This window comes from Thermobia domestica, chromosome 5 (genome assembly GCF_964235325.1).
Source record: "Thermobia domestica chromosome 5, izTheDome1.hap1.1, whole genome shotgun sequence".
In the NCBI taxonomy this organism is placed as follows: Eukaryota; Metazoa; Arthropoda; class Insecta; order Zygentoma; family Lepismatidae; genus Thermobia; species Thermobia domestica.
In genome coordinates, this window is record NC_137458.1 from 28,105,600 (window position 1) to 28,130,740 (window position 25,141).

At 36.3% G+C, this 25,141-nt stretch overlaps 1 protein-coding gene across 1 annotated transcript in view; it reads left to right on the plus strand.

The window, feature by feature from the left end:
- Window positions 1–1,890: 1,890 nt before the first annotated feature.
- Window positions 1,891–25,141, plus strand: part of LOC145685815 (endoribonuclease Dcr-1-like) — a 166,323-nt gene continuing 143,072 nt past the window's right edge. Inside the window, exon 1 of the mRNA XM_081758387.1 lies at window positions 1,891–2,039. The gene's annotated coding sequence lies outside the window, so the exon portion shown is untranslated. The remainder of the gene's footprint in view (window positions 2,040–25,141) is intronic.

The window sequence follows — 25,141 nt, forward strand, 5'->3', positions numbered from 1 at the left end:
AAATTTGAATCTGAATTGAAAGGTGTCAAAGAGCGACAAATTGATGACTATAGGAAATTCCGGGATGTAAACGAACATACCGTGAATATGATAAAGATGTTAGAACGTGACATGGTGGACGCATATCGTCAAAATCGGGAACGATGTGAGCGGAACACCGATACTTTAAAAAAAAAATACTCGAGTCGGGTGATATAAATGTAAATAATGAAAACTTTCCTCTTGAAGAGAATTTGATGGCTAGTAACCGAGGTCATCAAGATGATAGGGAACCTTCAGTTCCAAAATTAGATGAAAGTCGATTTAAAGAAATTATAAATATGACTGAGATGTCCTCCTCGTCCGATGTGGAAGAAATTAGGAATAAACCCCCACACAAACATAAGAAAATGAGACAAAGAAAGAAAGAATCGCGTTGTGAAACATGCACTGAGCGGTGTCCTCCGTTAGATCTTGTTATTAATAATCATGAAACCGAGGGTATACCTAAATTAGATTGTGAATATAGAAAAGATGACAACGGTCCTTCATATAAAAGGAGTGCAGGAACCTATCTGAAGGAATTGCATCATTTCCCAAAATTTGATGGGCAACTGACCCAGGGAATGGCAAAAATCTTCCTAAATGATCTTTTACATACAATGAACATGTATGTTCTCACGGATAGGGATAGGATGTATATAGTGGGACGAGTTTTAGAGAAATCTGCAAAGATCTGGTATCATAGTGTTGCTTCGCAGATAAAATCTTTCCCTGACTTTTTGCGGCTTTTCAAACTGCAATACATATCGGAGCGATTAGAGAGGGCACAGAAGCGCCACCTCTACTCGCTACGATATGACAAATCGAAACATTCTTCCTTGCTAGGGTTTGTGCGGCATATTGTCGAAAGATATAATTCAATAGTAACTTCACCTTCAGATCAGGAGTTGAAGGATCTGATTTTAGATTGCCTTCCTAAGGAAGAAGCGAAAATTTTGAAGTTAGGTTCAGTCAGCACAGTGCAAGACCTGATGCTACAAAAACCCATTTTCAATCGGATGCGTTTAAGAAAATCACACATAAGTATATGCCTGTATTCACAGGGCCCTTTGTTGCGACTCGAGTGCATCACAACTCTTGTTTCTTTAAAAGATTTGGAGGGGAGAGAAGTGCCAACTCAAAATCTATCGAATGTAAAATTGTTCAATTGCTCTCCAGAGAAGAGAGAAGAGTTGTTAAAAGACTTTAAGTAGTCATATATATATATAAAAAAAAATTTTTTTGAAAAAAAAATAAAAAAAATAAAAATAAAAAAAAGAGAAAAATATAATGTTGATGTTTTAAGTAGTTAAAAAAAAATTTTTTTTTCTAAAGCCGCCGGGAAAAATGTAACAGACCGATTGATGGTCGTTACATTCTATTTGAATTGGCTCCCGGATTGTAATGTTTACCCGTATTGAAATGTTTACCGGTTGCTTATGCAGCGTTAAAGTTGGTTCGTGTATTTTAATACTGCACCTGAGTGCCTCCAAAGGTTCGTTTTGATGTTAATTTGTACAAAAGGGTTATTAGTTTTATATGCGATACGCAAAACACACGTAAACACACCAATAGTTTATCACAAAATTTCGAATTATTTTCTTTCTACAATGTTTTCGCGTTACTGTAATAATTCCATTTAGGTTATAGCTGGATATATTGAAAATTTGATTTATATTTTTTTTACTTTACTTCAATTTGCCTTAATTTACTTTACCTCATAATAATATCAATCCGAAACTTCGATCATAAGACAATTTTACTGATCAGGTCATTTTCCGCTGTTGCTTTTTGTCATTCTTTTGTTAAGAGCATAGCGATTATTCCGATTATGGCCACAAGAGGGCCTACGAATCGCTATACACGTAAAGCTAACATCGCCAAGATGGCGATGACTATTACAGAGCGGAAACGATAGTTGTCATAGTGATATCAACTAACTGCAAGAACTAACTAAGTGAATTGTAACACCTTTATTACAGGAGTAATTCTAATACCCGGGAGATATTATTTAAGAGGTAAAACGATTGCTTATTTATTTAGGGTTTTGTATAATAACAGAAATAATATAAATTTGTTGTTTGTTCGTAGTCGACTAGGCAATATTAAATCGCTATTGTTAAGGTCTGGTGACGCGATGATGAGGGCGCAGTGAAACGCCGTTTTACAACATAGAAAGAACGATGGCTTAAGTCGGTTCCTTAAAAACAGAAATTTTGTAATCAAAAGTGTAAATTTTGGACGTTAACCTATTATAAATTATTTATTGGAAAACCTAACTTAGTTTGGGAGGAAAAGAAACACTGAGGAACCGACAGAAGTGAAAATTCATTGAAACAATTTTTGGCCAAAGCCATCGAATATCACTTCCGCCATTACAAGTAATATGAAGTAATGGGGCAGGAAGTGTAGCAGTCGGAGTTCATCTCGTCGAGTAAAGGGACCAAGTCCCATATTCAATAGGACGTGGAACGATTATCCGAAGAGATAAATTGCGACGTGTAATAAATAGGTTTGATAACCTATTCTGTCCTGTGAAGCCAAGGATCCAGGTGACAAGGACTGAGAGGAATATCTTATAGGAACCCCATCAATTTGGTAATCTTTATCCAATTTATCTTATTTCCTTCTTGTACCGAGCATAAACAGACTCACTAATTCACCAAATGGAGTGCTTTGACATAAATATGTGTAATTAAAGTAAAAGGCGTTACGCGTTTAGACAGCTCATCTCGTTACCACTCAATAGAATGATATTATAAGAATATGTGATCAACATCGAAATTTGTTGGTGAACTTTACTTTAAGCGCACCGCTCGATATTAATATTTTCCATGTGAGAATTGATACGGTTTTCCTTTATTGTTAGATTAAGTAATATCTCCGCCCTGAAATGTTATTTTAATGTGTACCTTATTAAATAATGTGCTTAGGTTAGGTAAAATTCAGATTTTACGTGTCCGATAAGATACATTTATTTTGACTGTTAGGTTAGGAAATCAGATTGTGTGCTTACTGCCAGATAATGTATTTTTGCGGGGTCTTGTGATATATTTCAGGAAAATTTATATTTCAATTGCTTGTTTAGGTTAGTTAGATTGAACTTGTGTGCTGATGATTAAATAATGTGCTATTATTTTGTTTTGCGATATTGCGGGAAATACATGTTTTGATCGTTTGCTTAGGTTACGTAAATTGAACTTATGTGCTCACCGTGAATAATGTCCTGTTATTTTGTTTCGCGATATATTTTTTCTCTCATGTATTTCAAATTGCGTAGGTTAGGGTTTTATGTAAGTTAAGGAATTATATTTTGAAATGATTTCGTCCATCGTTGTTTCGTGATATGAAAGTGCATACTTGATCTATGCAGATTTCAGATATATTTAAAATTCTGTTCGAATATGCTTCCGTGCAAGACTCTGTCTTGGGCATATATTCAGTTTAATGGTGCCAGTCACACGTTACGGGATTTCTTACATATTTGCCTCATCGAAAGTCGACGTGGTTAACTGATGTTCAACGTCACTGACGAGTAAATACGTATTTAAATTTATACAATTTGTCGATCTTAAACACAATTCTGAATTATGTTATGTGTCCATGGCTCTTGAAAATTAATGACATGATATTGTGAACTTAAGAGTGATAATAATGTTGATAATGACGTTCAACTTTAAATATTACGTAAACCCTGGCGTAGAGAAGTAGAAGTAGAGCATTTTTTTTTTCCTCATTCGTAAATATATCATTTCAGCAATAGTAGAAGTTTTTTTTTGTAGATATATTATGTACGATTGATACATGCTACTTACCTGTGCTAGAGTGCAATGATAATGTAGTAGCAGTCGTGTAGACTTATGTTGTTGCCTAATTTCAGTAATATGGACAGGGTTATGAATAATGAACGTCTATTTAGTAATAATTTTAGTAATGATAATGTCATTTCGTTGAGTGAATATTTAGAGCATATGGACTGTTATATTTTTTTTTAAGTGATCACGAACTGAATATATATATACATTGTATAAATATGGAAATGTGAAAATCGATACAAGGTTGAAGTTAAGCCAATGTAATAACATAATATCGTAATTGTTTGAATGCACTGCGATGTAGGCAAATATTTAACAGACTTTATTCTGTTGCTCTTGTTAATTACAATGTAACTGTTGACTGATTGGCACAAATAAACAATCACGACCAAATCTCAATTTTATAATTTCGAATACTGCTCATAGAGTCAAGCATATGTAAGATTTAATTTTTTTTTCTCATTTAATGTAAGTTAATAACGTCGAGTCGTCTTTCATTTTGATTAGCCACTTAACAAGAATTTGGGATCTTTTGATAAAATTTGTTGCGCATGCTTGAACTGAAATTTTTTTTTAGCTAACATAACCAAAGAAAACGGTTTGTTATAAATTATTTTATTTTTGATTTTTATGACCGTAAAACGGGATGTTTCAAATGAAGTGGTATTGCCCACACCCAATGAGCAATTTCTTCTTCACACAGTCCCCGTTCGTGTGTCAGTCCTCCAACAGTTTTCATAATCCGCATAAGTACTTGCTCGATGACCATGTTTGGCCAACCCCCTGACAAAAATTTATCCGATCTTCTAATACTGAAATAGCCTTGGATGGTGAACCGTTCGAATGCTGAGGTTATCATGGTTTCTTCTAATTTCATCATTTGCTGAAGATAAATCTGAGCAAACTTTGCGTAATTTAAGTGCCTTGCGGTGCACAAATACGGAATCATACTTTTTACACAGTAAAAGTGAATTTCCCAATCGTCAGAACGTTCTGCTCTAATGAAAAGACCATTTGAGAGTACTGCACCTACAATTTGGCAGTATGACTATATAACGAAACTTTTTCCAGTTTGACATATATGTATAACAGCATGGAAGCTTCATTCAAGTATTCAGACATGCAAAACGTTTTCAGCGAAACTTTTCCTTCCAGCATATCATACAGTAATGTCTTCAGTTGTTGAGTGAAGTCGGAATCCTTTTTCAGATCTTCCAAAAGGATTTGCAAGGAAACTTGCGTCAAGAAATTCACCCGAAGGGCTCGAGTGTAAGTATGACCTGTCATATGAACCAAAGATTCCCATAGATTCCCAAAGTTCTTCTAAATTGCTTTTAGCCATAGTGTTTACCACAGAGCCATAAAAGACATGATCAGATAGAAACCTTGTAGACGCAAGACTACATGCATGATAGCGGACTGTCTTCTTCAGCAAATGAAACCATGTCCAATGCCTTCGCGTAAAGTGGTTGATTAAACATTACTACACACAGCTGTTGATTTCTTCGCTTGCACTGATCCACCGAATTGAGAAGGCAAGTGTCGATCGTGGCAGGATTTGTCGGTGCAAGGTTGACAAATGGAAGGGGCAGTAGAGTTGATGTCTCGTATTCTGGTTGCTTCTGAACTGTCACCCGTTTATGAATCCGCTCCATTCGCAAACTGGCGGATCTTGAAGGAGATAACCTGCAAGTTACGTCTTGCGATCTTGCTAGAATAAGTTACAAATATTAAAGGTAAAATTAAATATTGCTCAATTGAATAATTATGTTTATTTATAAGGTAGATATCCAGGCCTGGAGTACATTAATCCACTGGTATATATTTATTCATATAAATTAATAATGGTGTATAGTAATACACTCTGTAAATTAAAAATAGCGACACCTCAATTCTCAAGGTAACTTACACAGAAAAACATAGTTGCAGCCGGCTAGAAGAGGAATAGAAGGAAATTATGAGTATGATAGTTCATTTGGTTTATCTATGACACCTATGGTGTACAACGGCGCTTATTAATTATTTATGTATGAGTAATATTCCCTCCAGATGACACCTAAAAGCGTCTCATAAGTTATTGGAGTGAGAATTCTGGATTTCATTTGTGATGTGTAAACCCAGGTAATTAGCATTTTGTGATTGTTCTCTGCTTTGTCATTGTTTGAACAGTGTCAAGTGGGAATATTGTTGTTGTGGAGCATTGTTTTTGTATGAAATTGTTGCTACATGTGGACTGTAAACAAGTATGATGGGTAAGAAATGTGACTTGTCGCCACGTGAACAAGACATAATTCTTGCTTTGCACAGCTAAATTACATCTCTAAGAGAGATGGCTGGAATACTCAAAATCTCCCATTCGACGGCAGAAACAGTAATTCACAAGCAAAAATTGTATAAGAAATCATCCCTTCGTCAACAGTGTGATAGAAAAATGAAAGCATCACCCAGTGCAGATCATAGATGGCCATTTTCCATTGGGCTCGCTCGGGCTCGCGCTCACCTGTCTCAACTGGGCTCGCGCTCACTCGCGCTCGCGCTCACTTCTCTCAACTGAGCTCGCACTCACTCGGGCTCGCGCTCATCTCTCTGGATTGGGCTCGCACTCACTCGGGCTCGCGCTCACTTCTCCTAACTGGGCTCGCGCTCACTCGCGCTCGCGATCACTTCTCTGAACTGGGCTCGCGCTCATTCGCACTCGCGCTCATTTCTCTTAATTGGGCTCGCGATCACTCGGGCTCGCGATCACTTCCCTCAACTGGGCTCGCGCTCACTTGAGCTCGCGATCACTTCTCCCAACTGGGCTCGCGCTCACTCGGGCTCGCGATCACTTCTCTGAACTGGGCTCGCGCTCACTCGCGCTCGCGATCACTTCCCTCAACTGGGCTCGCGCTCACTCGGGCTCGCACTTACTTCTCTTGATTGGGTTCCCGCTCACTGGGGCTCGCGCTCACTAATCTCAAGTGGGCTCGCGCTCACTCGGGCTCGCGCTCACTAATTTCATTGGGGCTCGGGCTCACTCGGGCTCGCGCTCAATTATTGAGCCCGATCCCGGTTGAGCGTGAGTGCCGAGCTCACGAGTGTCGGGCTCGCGAGTTTGGACACCTATGATACAGACACGGACAATGACACGGAGAACCAGTCGTATTAACAAATGCTGAAACAAATATTCAATTATGCGCTTATTCACCTAAAAATCACCTTCACTAACATGTCTGCTCACTAGGAGCGAATCCCCAGCGTGTACGTTAACATATACTTACGAGAGAATACCTATATCTCAGATTTTGAGTACAGTTTCAAAAGTTAATTTCCGTAAGCTGTAAAGGCAGTAATTGTTGTGCTAATTATCACAAATTAAATGCAACTTTTGAGTTGCATACACACAAACTACCAGGGAATGAAGAGCATGTACTAACAAAGAGTACACTGGAAAATGAAATAACATGTTATAACAAAAATTAAAATAAGATGATAATCGATACAAATGTAGAGGATAAATATGGCATGTCCGAACTTCGCCAAGTATGGTGGAAGAAGCTATTTGTTTACTTCTTCTTGACCAACCGCTAAGAACATTTATAAATCCATATGTGGCTTTGTTATACGCAATTAGTACATTCAAATGCACGAACGATAACGAACTGAAGGGTACGAAGGTACAGTTGCAAGTAACAACCATAGTCATAATAATATAGTTCAACTAAACAACGTTGAAAATAGTGGATAATTAGGTTGTAAGTAGAAATGACTAAAACTGAATAGTTTGCATCGATCATTCCGAAGAAATTTGGAGTTACACTGAGCATAGTTTGGGGGGGAAGCGAGCATCCCCGGTGGGTATACTTCAGCTGACTTCTTTGGGGGGAAAGAAAATGTGATTGAGGGGGAAAATCCCCCTCATCTCCCCCGGTAATTCGCACCCTATATATATATATATATATATATATATATATAGATAGATAGATAGATAGATAGATAGATAGATAGATAGATAGATAGATAGATAGATAGATAAATAGATAGATAGATAGATAGATAATTGGCTTAGGGCAATATAGTGCTAAGCCGCATTTGTAAAAACAAAATCTACCCGTTGCTGTTGACAAATTTGCAAAAATTGAGATTAGATGTCAGTAAATATCGTAAATGGTGTTCTTGCCTTCATTAATTTGTATTGTAGTGCAGCGATAAATTTCGTTTTTTTTTTTCGGAACAATACGTATAAATGTGGCTTAAAGTTATATTACTCCAAGCCCTTTATATATATGCAAATTAGTTGGAAACCTAGGGCCCGTAAAATAGTGTTTCTAATCAAGTCCCACGTCTTGTAAGTCCATTAGGTTATCTTTTCTCTCTCACTTGAAGAAAGAAAACTATAATTTTTTAACAGTGACTTCCCTCCGGAGCAGCCTCTACTTTTAATTATGTGTTTGCTGTTTGAAGGCATATTGTCCTGTTACAATACAGTAAATATGAACATTTCTTAATTTAAGTCAAATTTAAGATTATTAAAACTGAATTTTTGAAATTGTGCGTTGATTATAGCCTGTAATTTGTTAAAACAACACCTATCAAAGAAAATTACAAGTTAATGAAAGGTCAAGCAAGATGTTTGTGAATATGAAACTTACGTCATAATATCACTTTGAGTCAAGAAGTTATATATGATAAGCATAATGATCATGATAATGATAAGCATAGTGTGGTTCTAGTTTTCGATTCATCTTTACATTTCTTTATGTATATAAATGCCAGTTTTTAAATCGCATAACATAACGGAAAAAATAGTAGCTACATTATATAAAATGAGGTAATTTTACGAACTGCATTAAAACAAGAAATACAATTATGTTTAAATATTGAGGTAGTTTGGGATCTCTTGCCTGTCAGATGTCAATTAACAGATTAATAATTTCCTTCTATAACAAGCAAGACTTTATTTTACATGAATTAAAGACCAAATACAAATTCAATTTATGCTCTTTCGCAGGAGACCAATCCGACAAGCTTGGAGCCTTATATAAATGACAGTGAGTTGGTACAAATGAAAAATACAATTTACGGTATAAATGTTAATTTTCGACCCATGTTGTGTAGATGCTGGTCGATTACTCGACGAGATGCTGGTTGGTTGCTGAGATGATCCTTGGTCCTCTCCCTTACCTTTTTATATTGTATAAATTTCGTCAGTCAGACCCTGAGGTTCTCCATAACAGCCTTGTTTGTTCACTTTATTACCTTTTACGCTGCGTGACTGCCGGAGAACCTCATTAGTCCCCGATAAGTGTGACTGTTTATCCAAAATTCTTTTGTGACCTAATTTAAGTACACATACACATTTTTTTTACATATAATTACTAGAAAACAATGTTAGTTGTGCGACAAAAAACTTTTTTTGACATATTCCTTTTTGCAATATGTTGAGCTTTTTTTTTCTCAACTCATGTCATAGTTTCATTACACAACTGTGAGTTGGAAAAAAAGTGACACACACTACGGTGATGTTCAGGAACAGTTCCTCATCAGTGGGGGACTGTAATGAAACTATGACATGAGTTGAAAAAAAAGTTAGCTCAACATATTGCAAAAAGGAATATATCAAAAAAGTTTAGTGAAATAACTAACATTGTTTTCTAGTAATTATATGTAAAAAAATGTATGTGTACATAAATTAGGTTACAAAAGAATTTTTGAATAAACAGTCACACTTATCGTGGACTAATGAGGTTCTCCGGCAGTCACGTAGCGTAAAAAGTAATAAAGTGAACAAACAAGGCTGTTATGGAGAACCTCAGGGTCTGACTGACGAAATTTATACAATATAAAAAGGTAAGGGAGAGGACCAAGGATCATCTCAGCAACCAACCAGCATCTCGTCGAGTAATCGACCAGCATCTACACAACATGGGTCGAAAATTAACATTTATACCGTAAATTGTATTTTTCATTTGTACCAACTCACTGTCATTTATATAAGGCTCCAAGCTTGTCGAATTGGTCTCCTGCGAAAGAGCATAAATTGAATTTGTATTTGGTCTTTAATTCATGTAAAATAAAGTCTTGCTTGTTGTAGAAAAAAATTATTAATCTGTTAATTGACATCTGACAGGCAAGAGATCCCTAACTACCTTACTATTTAAACAATTATGTCAATTGACGAAGCTATCGTGAAATTTAGGATGTTTTGTGTTCTCTCTCTCTCCTTTTTTTTTTTTTTTTTTTTTTTAGCAATTAGTATATGATACCTCATTTGTCCGAAAGACGAGACTACATACCACTTAATCACATTAAATCAATATGAATATAAATGCCTGGTAACCCTTAGCTGTTTCGTTAGGTATGTGCTAAACTTCACTGTAATATGATCTGATAAATCCGTATGAAAATATTGTGACAAACAACACCAAAATCGAGTAGTGGCAAACTGAATGCTATCGTTTCTCCTTAGATGATGAATTGCAATCTTTTTCCCCCCATTGATTTATATGAGGATAATATATATATATATATATATATATATATTTTAGGGTGGTCCTTAATTTTTGATTTCCAAATTTCTTTGGACTCACCCCCTAAAATGGTTCCATAGGACTAAATTAATCCAGGAGAAAAAAATAGCTTCATTGAACAATATTAAATGGTGCCCCAAGCGACCTACAATTTTGAATCCGATTACAGTACATAGTATATGGGAAAAATCTAGAATAAACTCATGTAATTTAGAAACGGCTAAAGGGGATGCGAAGATACCCTGGATAATAGAAATAGAGGAAGGAACATACCTAATTTTGTATAGTACTGTCATAGTGGCCATCTTGAAATCCGCCATCTTGGATTCAGGTCAAAATTTTTAAATAGGAAGAGGGTCATATGACATATCATTTTGATGTAGCGTTTTACCAGAAGCACAAATCTGGCACTATTTTAAAGATAGCTTTAGTAATGTAAGAATTATTACCTGTGAAAAGATTTCTCTTTTTCACAGGTAGTAATTTTTACACGACTAAAAGTAAAGACATGAATTTGGCGCGAAAAGAACTAAAGGGATATGCACGGCTTCGCTAAGGAATGCGAAAGAAAATGCACTTCTGAAAAGTATTTCTTTTAACTTTATACACCAAAAGATATGGAGCAATTCAAGTAATGAAGAGGAAAACCCAGTTGAGAATGTTAGACGAAATGTAAATTTGGATGCGTCTGTGCCCGGACCCTCCAAGAAATGTAAAAGGGGAAAAACTAATTTTATTACTCAGAGACTGGTGTTGTTCTTGATCGATAAAGGGTCACTGATAGAGCAGCAATACATATTCTGACAGCGACGGCAGAAGCATTCGGCCATAATGCAGAGGAACTAGTAAAAAATGGGTCTTGCATTCACCGATGCTGAGAGAAAATCCATAGCGAAGTTGTACAGAACCACAAAAAACAATTTCAGAGTGTATCAAGTGCGTTAGTTGTGCATTGGAATGGATAACTACTGCCTTATTTGACTGGCAGAGAGACTGCCGACAGGTTATCAATAATTATTATAGGAGATGGTCATGAGAAGCTAAATGGTGTTCTCATTTTGTCATCATAAAGAGAAGAACATATTACTTCTACTATAGTACATTCGCTTGAAGAATGGAACTTGGTAAAGTTCGTGCAGTCAGTTTATGGTGACACTACTCCCTGTAATATGGGTCATGTCAACGGTGCTTGCATTCTGCTAGAGCAGTAGCTCCAAAATAACCTTCTATACCTTCCTTGTAGACACCACGTTTATGGATTAGTTTTAAAATGTGTATTTGATAAGTGAGGCGTTGGATGGCAAAGTGGCGTAAGTCATTTTTTTTTTTTTTTTTTTTTTAAGAAAATTGAGATGTAGTCATTTCTGTGAACTTCAAACCATAATCTATTGGATGGCAACTCTGTGTATCTCAGAGTTAAAAGAACAGGCCATAGGCCAAAAGATGGCAGAACAAAGAACCGATTTTATCCGCTTTTACTATATCGATTCTAATAAAAGTCTCAACATCTCACAATGTCTCAAAACTGACTTGCGCCACTTGGCCACCCAATGCCTCAAGCAGTGGCGTATTCACGATTTTGTTTCGGGAGGGGCTTTGCTAACTTTCGGGGGGGGGCTTTGCCTGAAAATATGAAAATTCTGCAAGATATTTCATATACTTTACTATAGTAAGTAAGATTTCGGGGGGGGGCTTAAGCCCGGAAGCCCCCCCCTAAATACGCCACTGGCCTCAAGTGTTGTGTTTCGTTTGCATCTGGACCAGATATTCTCCTATTGAAGTGTTTTCAGAACGAGTGGTCTAAAATAGACTGCACTACCTTTATTCCAGGAATTGATGGTGATGATGTAATGAACAATATTTCCGATGTAAGAAATGAAGTGTTGAATTTTGCTATCAAACTTGTAGAAGTAGGACACCGCAGAGAAGATTACTGGGAATTCTTAGAACTGACCATCATATTCTTGGGTGGCATACCTCCTAAGGTGGATGGGTAAAGAAATCTACTATTTAAAAACATTTCTCTTTCGCCAACAATTTCGTTTAACGAAGCAAATAGAAACGGGTCTTCGGAGAGTATTGACTTCTCCAATCAGGCGTAGATACTTTAGTTGAGGCACTTATTTTTACACCTTTGAGTAACATAAATAAACTATGTCATTTTTGAAGAATTTAGATTTAAATATTTATTTATAAAATAGACATAAAATCGTCAGAACATTTTTGAAAAATCTACAATTTTCAACTTTACCCATCCAGTAACCTACATTTTTTTTTTTTTTTTTTTTTTTTGAAGTAGAAAATTCTAGGAGACATCCTCCAAAACAGCATAAAAACTTACGTTTTAAATTAAATGTCGATTGGTAGCGATGGTCACTTCGCTAAATCACACGAACGGACATCGAAAAACAAATTTCTCGTCATGTAAGGGGCATAAAATGTTAAAAATCCGTCGAAATCTAGAATTCAAATAATTTCAGTAACACAATTCAATATAAAGCAATATAAAGTAGACATTAAACAATAAAAATGACAGTAGACAGTAAAAGTACGTTCTACACAAAATTTGAACTTCAAACTAATACGCTCATTTATTCTCAAAGTTGAGTTTTTAATAAATCCTACAACGAATCTTTCTTTACACCTAACATTCCCCACACCGAATTTTCTTACACCGAATTTTCTTACACCGAATTTTCCTACACCGAATTTTCCTGCTCCCAGATTTAACATATGAGGTTTAAAAGCATTAAGTAGTTCTTAGCTATGTTCCTAGGCATTTCTTTGCATCTTACACATAATATGTTAAAAAAAAAATAAAATCTGCAATATAAAAACATCGCATGAAGAAATATCCTTCTTAGTTTGTCATTCGTACATTGTGGTGTGATGTTCAAACTTAGTTACAAAACGCTACAACACATTCTTTTGTCTCTTTCATATAATAAAAATAGATACAGATAATATCTCATTTCTAGGAATTCTCCAAACATCCACGTTGTTCCACCCTCAAGTAGGAAAGGAAAGGAAGAAGGAAAACAACTCTTTCCCGCAGCTTGGTGACCTAAATATGGATAAAAATTGCCGCCAGCGAAAGTGAGTGGGGGGTGCTCAACACTGGTTAGTAACGAGCATTTTGCTTCCTGAATCAGACGGTCATTTGTTAAAAATTTCCGGTAATTTCTGCAAATGGGAGATTTTATAAATACGCAACAAATGGAAAAGGAATGTATAGTTCCATCTTTCAACCAAATGTCTTTCTATGTAGAAAATGAATGTTAGTGGTAGTAGCGCCGACCTTTGCATAGACACCAAGGTCAACGGCAGAAAAAAGAAAACTGTAATTTTCGAGAGGTTACATTGAATGGATAGATTCTTTCCCCTCCACCGCCGCCTCCTTTCATCTCCTAGATTTTTTGACTCATGGATATACCGGTTGTATATTTCTGTGAAAAACAAGTTGTATATTTACGTCTTGACCAGCCAATATCAAACCCGGTCCAAGCAGTACACTGATTGAGTGGCCAAGTAAATAACGGAATTTGAGACAACATATGTGGTCATATATCAGTAGCGTAGCCAAGATGTGTGTTGGGGGGGGGGAAGTGCTGTTATAGGTACATATAGAAAAATTACAAACAAAAAAATATATAAACATAAACATGTATAAAAAATTACAAACATCAAAGTACCAAAGTACATTGTCGGACCTCTTGGGGGGGGCCCTCCGGGCCCCCCTTCCCTACGCCACTGTCATATATAGATGCCGAAAGTTTGGAAAGACAATTTCACGCCAGCTCCCAAATATCTGGACGTGGGGAGACAATGGATAGGCAACGTAGGAGGCTCGATCGATATGTTGAATCTCGGTCTAGTTTCGATTTACTAAAGTCTGTCTCGTCTCGAAATTTAAAGAGGAGAAACATGATACTTAGAGTAATCTCGGTCTCGGTATCATCATTAGAATATGTTACGTATGTTCAAGTTTAATTCTAGAACGCTTGGAACAATTTCAACGAAGCTTGATACACATATGACATACAATCACAATAATATTGTAGGGGCAAGATATCTCCGGTCTCCCTAGCGGTGGATAGAAGGGTGACGTATAAATAATCGAGAACGACCTACATTCATGTGGAATACACATTTTTAAGAGTCTCTATACTGATTGTTGAGAGTCCAGATGACATTTAAGCTCAAGTTTAGTCTAATAGAACAATAGATCTCCGTAGAACCTTATGCTAACTGTTAGAAATGAATAGAACTATTGAACCTACCAGAAATTTTGAAAACAAATAAATTGCACGTCAAATATACATTTCAAATATTTTGAATAAACTTTTATTCTTCCGTGTATACAGTTCAAAGACTAAACCATATTCGATTACCCATTAAAGAAAGAAAAAAAAAAACGAAAAAAATCATAATTTAACGTCAAACCATTAAGGTCTTTCGGCTGAAGGAGATGAATGATTAATGAAAGTGAATGATGTAAAATTAAACTTTCTGCTCTCCTACCCTGAATCAAACCTGGAACCACGTACAACAAAGAAAATACGCGCTAGCCACTACACTAGCAGAGAAAATTGTTTCTTGCACTCGTTCGAAGCATGCCTTTGAGTACAAAGGCTATATGACACGGTGACCTTCAATTTAAGGTAGAACCATAACCACCGCAATACGATCAAATTTCAAGGCTCTCTTCATCAGGACTCCAACCCAGGACACGGTGTAAGGAAGGCGCACATGCATGATTGTAAATATTTTGCCGTAATTTAAATGTGTTATACGGAGTATTCATATAGTTTTTGGCCAAGAAGAAGAAAAGAAAAGTTGTAAGCTGTTGTAGTTTTATTCATTGCTTATAGCATTGTTTCAAATTCTTTAAAAATAAATAATAATAAAAATAAAAAACTTCCACTGAAATCTAGTTACATACATTAATTCATACTATCCTTCGATATGGACAACAAACTCATGTGCAAAAATCCTGCTGCTCTGTAACAATAGATAGCAATTTCCAAGAATTGTCTCACTTCCCTCTATGCTCTGTACCTTTAACCATAAAATATAAGCATCATATGATCTTTGCATCTTTCGGAATGATGGGAGAATTTTGAAAACGCTACGTCTCATTCAGAGCTTACGAAGCAGAGATGGGCATTTTTGCTAACTCTCACTCACACTTACCTACCAAAATGAGGGTAAGCGAGGGTGAGGGTGGCCCCCTTGAGAGCAAAAATGAGTGAGGGTGCCAATCTCTGGCTCAGACATCGTCAAGAATATGCTTTTCCTTCGTTTTGTAAAGTTTCTTCAATCTTCCTTTTCAATGCTGCACATGGAATGAGTAGTAGGCCCCGACGTATGGCTCGCCGAGTCAGCAAAAATTTTAGTGACGTCATAGGTCAAAGGTCAATGACCTTGGTCGGGGTCAATGACCTAGGGGTACCTAGGACCACCCCCTCTAAATTTTGGCAGGGGTACCTTGGCCCACCCCCTAAATTTTGGCAGGGGTACATAGGACCACCCCCCTTAAATTTTGGAAATTGCCAAATCTAAAAATTTGGTGTGGTAGCCTAGGACCATAGTATGTACCTCTATTAGTATTGGGTGTCTATGTCGTTCCCTTTCATGGGTAAAAAATTGCCAAAAATTCAAATTTCGGGGTTTTTTGACCTAATTTATCCCCTTTGATGAGGTATTATTACCCTATATAGTTATATGGGCGTATACAGGGGTCCATTACCTTTCATAACATATGGGTATATTAATGCACCCCTTGAAAAATTTGGGAGGGGTACCTTGGCCCACCACTTAAATTTTGGAAATTGACCAATTTAAACATTGGGTATTATAGTACAGGACCCTAATATCTATTATGATAAATTTGGGTGGTCCACCTCATTTCCTTCTAGGGGTACAAAATTGCCAAAAATATAAACGTAAGCAATACGTTATACCACGTGTTTGGTTTTTGGCTCAATTTATCCCCTTTGATGAGGTGTTATTACCTTATATGGTTATATGGTCATGTATAGGGGTCCATTCCCTTTCATAAGATATGGGTATATTTGTGCACCCCTTGAAAAATTTGGGAGGGGCACCTTGGCCCACCCCTTAAATTTTGGAAATTGACCAATTTAAACATTTGGTATTATAGTACTGCACCCTAACATGTATTATGATAAATTTGGGTGGTCCACCTTGTTCCCTTCTAGGAGTACAAATTTGCCAAAATATAAACGTAAGCAATACGTTGTACCACGTGTTTGGTATTTTGGCCCAATTTATTTCCTTGGATGAAGTCCTATTACCTTATATGGTTATGTATAGGGGTCTATTCCCTATCATAAGACATAGGTACATTTGTGCACCCCGGGAGGGGTACCTTGGCCCACCCCTTAAATTTTGGAAATTGATCATTTTATATATTTGGTATTATAGTACTGGACCCTAACATGTATTATGATAAATTTGGGTGGTCCACCTCGTTTCCTTCTAGGGGTACAAAATTGCCAAAATATAAACGTAAGCAATACGTTATACCATGTGTTTGGTTTTTGGTCGATTTTATCCCCTTTGATGAGGTGTTATTATCCTATTTAGTTATATGGTCATGTATAGGGGTCCATTACCTTTCATAAGATATGGGTATATTTGTGCACCTCGGGAGGGGTACTTTGGCCCACCCCTTAAATTTTGGAAATTGCCCAATTTAAACATTTGGTATTATAGTACAAGACCCTAATATGTATTATGATAAATTTGGGTGGTCCACCTCGTTCCCTTTTAGGGGTACAAAATTGACAAAATATAAACGTAAGCAATACGTTGTACCACGTGTTTGGTTTTTGGCCTAATTTATTCCTTTGGATGAGGTCCTATTACCTTATATGGTAATGTATAGGTGTTCATTCCCTATCATAAGACATAGGTACATTGATGCACCCCGGGAGGGGATTCGGTATCATAGTACATGACTCAACATGTATCATGATAAATTTGGGTGGTCCACATCGTTCTCTTTTAGGGGTACAAAATTGCTAAAATATAAACATAAGCAATATGTTGTACCATGTGTTTGGTTTTTGGCCCAATTTCTCCCCTTTGATGAGGTTTTATTACCTTATATGGTTATATGGTCATGTATATAGGTTCATTTCCTATCATAAGATATGGGTACATTGATGCATCCTTTAAAAATTTGGGAGGGGTATCTTGGCTCATACACTCGGTTTTAGAAATTGTTTAATATAAGCATTTGGTATCATAGTACAGGTCTCCAATATGTACCACTATAAATTTGGATGGTCCACATCGTTCCCTTTTCATAGGTAAAGAACTACCAAAAATCAAATTTCGGAGGTTATTGACCCCTATTTAGCATGTTATATGGATATGTACAGAGGTTTATTACCTTTATATGTTTATGTTCCCTTTTAAATTTGGGAATTATCAAATAACAAAATTCGGTAAACGTTTTCTAGGACCCATTGTAGATGTTGATGTTCCTCTTATGGCCAAATATTCAAAATTTAAATGTTATTGACCGGCTTTATTATTGAATAAGTACAGGATTTATTACTTTTTTCATAAGACACAGGTGTATTTGTGTACCAATCTTAAATTTTGGAAGGGGTACATTTCTTATTGTCGTATCAATAATTGGTAATTGGATAGTATCTCATTCATTGGGTAAATCATTGTCAAATATGAGTATGATCACGTGATCAGTTATTAACCTATGATGGGATTAGGAGTCCAGAACATTGGTACATTGAAACTTTGTAGGATAATTTGAGAATTGTCAAATGAAATTACGTCATTGGTTTTGATTATTCCCGCCAAATATAAACGTAAGCAAGACGTTGTACCACGTGATTGTCCTTGATGCGGTAGTGTACAGGGATTCATTTCCTTTGTTGTGGTACTTCTTAAGTTTGAGTACACACACTTTTAGAAAACAGTTGGTTCTACTCAGGTAAACAATTGACGGACATTATTGACCTTATTGAACATATAATGATATGATTAATTCTAAGACTTAGGTATATCAAGAGAAGTATTCTTTAAATTTGGGAATGGTGATAAACAGAATTTTAACATAAGGTGCGAAATTTGAAACAATACATTGAACTTTAGTCACAGCTCATAGTCTAAGATCATTGGTGGTGATTGATTTGAAATCTGATACTTAACCTTATTGAATCTTATGACTCATAGACGAAAGGCAATACATGCTACAACAGTTTGAAATTTAATCATAAGGTGATGTAATCTGACACTAGCAAAGTTATTGTTAATGCAATTTGATTGGATGATCACTATCTTTCCTGCAATCTGATTGGTTGATCACTATCTTTCGTGCAATCTGATTGGTTGATGAGTTTCAAATCTTTGCTGCATTCAGTTTTAAGTTTTGTTTAACATTTAAAAATCTTGGTTTCGTTCAACATTTTGCACTCACTGATAAATATGATCAAAACCGTTTATTTGTTAATCGAATAGTTAAAAACCGGATAAAGTTTGACGGTTAACCGTGAAACGTAAAATTTTTTGAAACTTTTTGTTTGAAAATTCTTGCTTTCAAATTTTTGATTGAATTTTTTGTTTGAAATTTTTTTCTGACAACTTTTGTTTCAAATTTTTTTTGTTTAAAAATTTTTCGTTTGAAATTTTAAAAAATTTTTCGTTTCAAAATTTTGTTTAAAATTTTTTGTTTGAAATTTTTTCGTTTCCAAATTTTTTGTTTGAAATTTTTTCGTTTCAAAATTTTGTTTGATTTTTTTTCGTTTGAAATTCTTTTGTTTGAATTTTTTTCGTTTCCAATTTTTTTCGTTTCAAATTTTTTTTCAAACTTTTGTTTCAAAGATTTTTGTTCGAAATTTTTGTTTGAAAATTTTCGTTTCAAATTTTTGTTTGACATTTTTAAAAGTTTGTGCACTCATTAGTAAAGAACCGGAACTGTTTAGAACTAAAACCTCTGGCAACATTGTGGTGCAATAGTACACATCAGAATATGGGGTTGTACTTGAAATGAAAAAACACAATTCATTGAAATGGATCATTTTATTACACTCCACATACCGGAACTGTTTAGAACTAAAACCTCTGGCAACATTGTGGTGCAATAGTCATTTGAGCAAGTGCTTTTCAGGAGGAAAGATGTGTACTTCTAACGATAAAGAGTTCGTCTTCGCAAGCTATTATCCAATAAATATATTTCAAACAAAACATGTGATGATTGGTATCAGTGCTAGAACATTTGAACCAGTGATTCGATTGGGCAAAGCAGAACAATTTGGTGTACAACTGACCATTGAAGAATGGCAAATATTATGTTCACGAATCGACCAAATGAACGATTATTTTCATGATGAGCTAAATGTGACCATAGTCAAATCATTAGGCTCAAATCATGAAGTGGTGCTGCGTACAGTCCTCGAAGAGAAGAAGGTGCTGTTACGTAAAAAGAGTACATTTCATGTCCCTCGCAACATGGTGTATCTAACACAAACTGAATGGAACAAATTCATCAGCGTATTCCAGTGTGTGAAACATGCAGTGGAAGTGTGCAACAAAACAAGTATATTCCTGAAAAAGTACTATTTTGAAAAATGTGTTATGCATATTGTTCAACATGTATCTAGATATTGTGATGGTTGTCATCATCGTTCGTGGGTGCATAACTGTATTGATAAACAGTTTATTTGTGATCAAATGGACATTGAGTTTCCACCAATTGATATCGCAATAGACCTTAAAAGACTTCAATTGGAATTAAAATTATACGCTAAAGACAAACTAGTGCAAGAAGTTCAAAATACATTGTATCGACAATATCCGGAACCACTATCTGGTATGGATGTATGTGGAGTGTAATAAAATGATCCATTTCAATGAATTGTTTTTTCATTTCAAGTACAACCCCAGGTTCTGACGTGTACTATTGCACCACAATGTTGTCAAAGGTTTTTGTTCTAAACAGTTCCAGTTCTTTACTAATAAGTGCACAAACTTTTAAAAATGTCAAACCAAACTTTGAAACAAAAATTTAGAACAAAAATCTTTGAAACAAAATTTTGAAACGAAAAAAAATTCAAACAAAAAATTTCAAACGAAAAAAAATTTCAAACAAAATTTTGAAACAAAAAATTTCAAACAAAAAATTTGGAAACGAAAAATTTCAAACAAAAAATTTTAAACAAAATTTTCGAACAAAAATTTTCAAACAAAAAATTTCAAACGAAAAAATTTTCAAACAAAAATTTCAAACGAAAAAATCCCAAACAAAATTTTGAAAATTTTCAAACAAAAAATTTGGAAACGAAAAAATGTCAAACCAAAGTTTCAAACAAAAAAAATTCAAAAACTTTTTAAATGTTAAAACAAAACTGAATGCAGAAAAAGATATAAAACTCATCAACCTATCAGATTGCACGAAAGATAGTATTCAACCAATCAGATTGCAGGAAAGATAGTGATCATCCAATCAAATTGCATTAACAATAACTTTGCTAGTGTCAGATTACATCACCTTATGATTAAATTTCAAACTGTTGTAGCATGTATTGCCTTTCGTCTATGAGTCATAAGATTCAATAAGGTTAGCTATCAGATTTCAAATCAATCACCACCAATGATCTTAGACTATGAGCTGTGACTAAAGTTCAATGTATTGTTTCAAATTTCGCACCTTATGTTAAAATTCTGTTTATCACCATTCCCAAATTTAAAGAATACTTCTCTTGATATACCTAAGTCTTAGAGTTAATCATATCATTATATGTTCAATAAGGTCAATAATGTCCGTCAATTGTTTACCTGAGTAGAACCAACTGTTTTCTAGAAGTGTGTGTGTACTCAAACTTAAGAAGTACCACAACAAAGGAAATGAATCCCTGTACACTACCTCATCAAGGACAATCACGTGGTACAACATCTTGCTTACGTTTATATTTGGCGGGAATAATCAAAACCAATGACGCATTATCAAATTATCCTACAAAGTTTCAATGTACCAATGTCCTGGACTCCTAATCCCATCATAGGTCAATAACCGATCACGTGATCATAATGATTTACCCAATGAATGAGATACTATCCAATTACCAATTATTGATACGACAATAAGAAATGTACCCCTTCCAAAATTTAAGATTGGTACACAAATACACCTGTGTCTTATGAAAAAAGTAATAAATCCTGTACTTATTCAATAATAAAGCCGGTCAATAACATTTAAATTTTGAATATTTGGCCATAAGAGGAACATCAACATCTACAATGGGTCCTAGAAAACGTTTACCGAATTTTGTTATTTGATAATTCCCAAATTTAAAAGGGAACATAAACATATAAAGGTAATAAACCTCTGTACATATCCATATAACATGCTAAATAGGGGTCAATAACCTCCGAAATTTGATTTTTGGTAGTTCTTTACCTATGAAAAGGGAACGATGTGGACCATCCAAATTTATAGTGGTACATATTGGAGACCTGTACTATGATACCAAATGCTTATATTAAACAATTTCTAAAACCGAGTGGATGAGCCAAGATACCCCTCCCAAATTTTTAAAGGATGCATCAATGTACCCATATCTTATGATAGGAAATGAACCTATATACATGACCATATAACCATATAAGGTAATAAAACCTCATCAAAGGGGAGAAATTGGGCCAAAAACCAAACACATGGTACAACATATTGCTTATGTTTATATTTTAGCAATTTTGTACCCCTAAAAGTGAACGATGTGGACCACCCAAATTTATCATGATACATGTTGAGTCATGTACTATGATACCGAATCCCCTCCCGGGGTGCATCAATGTACCTATGTCTTATGATAGGGAATGAACACCTATACATTACCATATAAGGTAATAGGACCTCATCCAAAGGAATAAATTAGGCCAAAAACCAAACACGTGGTACAACGTAATGCTTACGTTTATATTTTGTCAATTTTGTACCCCTAAAAGGGAACGAGGTGGACCACCCAAATTTATCATAATACATATTAGGGTCTTGTACTATAATACCAAATGTTTAAATTGGGCAATTTCCAAAATTTAAGGGGTGGGCCAAAGTACCCCTCCCGAGGTGCACAAATATACCCATATCTTATGAAAGGTAATGGACCCCTATACATGACCATATAACTAAATAGGATAATAACACCTCATCAAAGGGGATAAAATCGACCAAAAACCAAACACATGGTATAACGTATTGCTTACGTTTATATTTTGGCAATTTTGTACCCCTAGAAGGAAACGAGGTGGACCACCCAAATTTATCATAATACATGTTAGGGTCCAGTACTATAATACCAAATATATAAAATGATCAATTTCCAAAATTTAAGGGGTGGGCCAAGGTACCCCTCTCGGGGTGCACAAATGTACCTATGTCTTATGATAGGGAATAGACCCCTATACATAACCATATAAGGTAATAGGACTTCATCCAAGGAAATAAATTGGGCCAAAATACCAAACACGTGGTACAACGTATTGCTTACATTTATATTTTGGCAAATTTGTACCCCTAGAAAGGAACAAGGTGGACCACCCAAATTTATCATAATACATGTTAGGGTGCAGTACTATAATACCAAATGTTTAAATTGGTCAATTTCCAAAATTTAAGGGGTGGGCCAAGGTGCCCCTCCCAAATTTTTCAAGGGGTGCACAAATATACCCATATCTTATGAAAGGGAATGGACCCCTATACATGACCATATAACCATATAAGGTAATAACACCTCATCAAAGGGGATAAATTGAGCCAAAAACCAAACACGTGGTATAACGTATTGCTTACGTTTATATTTTTGGCAATTTTGTACCCCTAGAAGGAAATGAGGTGGACCACCCAAATTTATCATAATAGATATTAGGGTCCTGTACTATAATACCCAATGTTTAAATTGGTCAATTTCCAAAATTTAAGTGGTGGGCCAAGGTACCCCTCCCAAATTTTTCAAGGGGTGCATTAATATATCCATATGTTATGAAAGGTAATGGACCCCTGTATACGCCCATATAACTATATAGGGTAATAATACCTCATCAAAGGGGATAAATTAGGTCAAAAAACCCCGAAATTTGAATTTTTGGCAATTTTTTACCCATGAAAGGGAACGACATAGACACCCAATACTAATAGAGGTACATACTATGGTCCTAGGCTACCACACCAAATTTTTAGATTTGGCAATTTCCAAAATTTAAGGGGGGTGGTCCTATGTACCCCTGCCAAAATTTAGGGGGTGGGCCAAGGTACCCCTGCCAAAATTTAGAGGGGGTGGTCCTAGGTACCCCTAGGTCATTGACCCCGACCAAGGTCATTGACCTTTGACCTATGACGTCACTAAAATTTTTGCTGACTCGGCGAGCCATACGTCGGGGCCTACTACTGAATGCATTTCTTATGTTCTTGTCTCTGAAGCAAATGAGTCCACGTAAGCGCGAAGCGAGTGCGGGCTCCCGATCACACTCACTTCTCTCAACTGTGATCGCGCTCACTTGGGCTCGCGCTCACTTCTCTCAACTGGGCTGGAGCTCACTCGGGCTCGCGCTCAGTAATCTTAACTGCACTCGCGCTCGGTCGCACTCGCGCTCACTAATCGTAACTGGGCTCGCGCTCACTCGGGCTCGCGGTCACTTCTCTCTACTGGACTCGCGCTCACTCGCGCTCGCGCTCAGTTTTCCCAACAGAGCTCGCGCTCACGTTTTTCAACTGGGCTCGCGCTCACTTGAGCTCGCGATCATTTTTTTCAACTGGGCTCGCGCTCACTCGGGCTCGCGCTCACTAATCTCAAGTGGGCTCGCGCTCACTCGGGCTGGCGCTCACTTTTTTCAACTGGGCTCGGGCTCACTCGGGCTCGGGCTCAATTATTGAGCGCGAGCCCGGTTGAGTGCGAGTGCCGAGCTCACGAGCGCCGGGCTCGCGAGTTTGGACACCTATGGTGCAGATCGCCAAATAAAATCAATAGGACTGCAGAATTAAGGAATGACTTCCCCAAAAATAGTTTCTATAATTTGAGATGATCTCGGAAATGCAGTTACTCGAACGACTGTATTGTCTTAACTGTATGAAGAGGATATTACGAAGAAAAAACTGCCTGGAAAGTCGAAACTGACAAAAAAAAAAAAAAAAAACAGAAGACTTCAACACGTAGGTTTCTGAGGCGATATGCCACTTGGACTTATGACAACTGGAAGCATGTTGTTTTCTCCATTGAAAAAAGTTTAGAATAGTGGGAAACGATAGTGGGTGTGAAGTTGTGGTTAAGAATGAGCGAGGAACTTGATAGGGATTTTGTTTAAGAGATGCAAATATTCAGTTACTGAGTGATGGTATGGGCTTGCTTCACCGCCACAAAGGTCAGAACAATGGATATATGTGAAGTCATTTGATGCATAAAAACATCTTCAAATTCTGGTAGTAGCTGTAAAATTCTTACAACAGCTAAAGACAACTTTCCTCAAGAAAATATGGACTACTTCGTTTTCCAGGACGTTAATGCTTCATGTCACCGAGCGAAAATCGTTAATACGTGGTGCAAGAATATGACTATTCAAAGACTCATGTGGCCTCCAAACTCACCTGACATGAATCTAATTGTAAAGTTTGGGTCAATACGAGAAGAAGACTCAGTAGACAACTACCTCGGATAGAATTAAACTCATGGAACGGATAATCCGGGAGTGATTCCATGAAATCAAGGTTGCATTTTGCAATAGCCTGGTCACCAAAAGGCCTCGACGATTCCC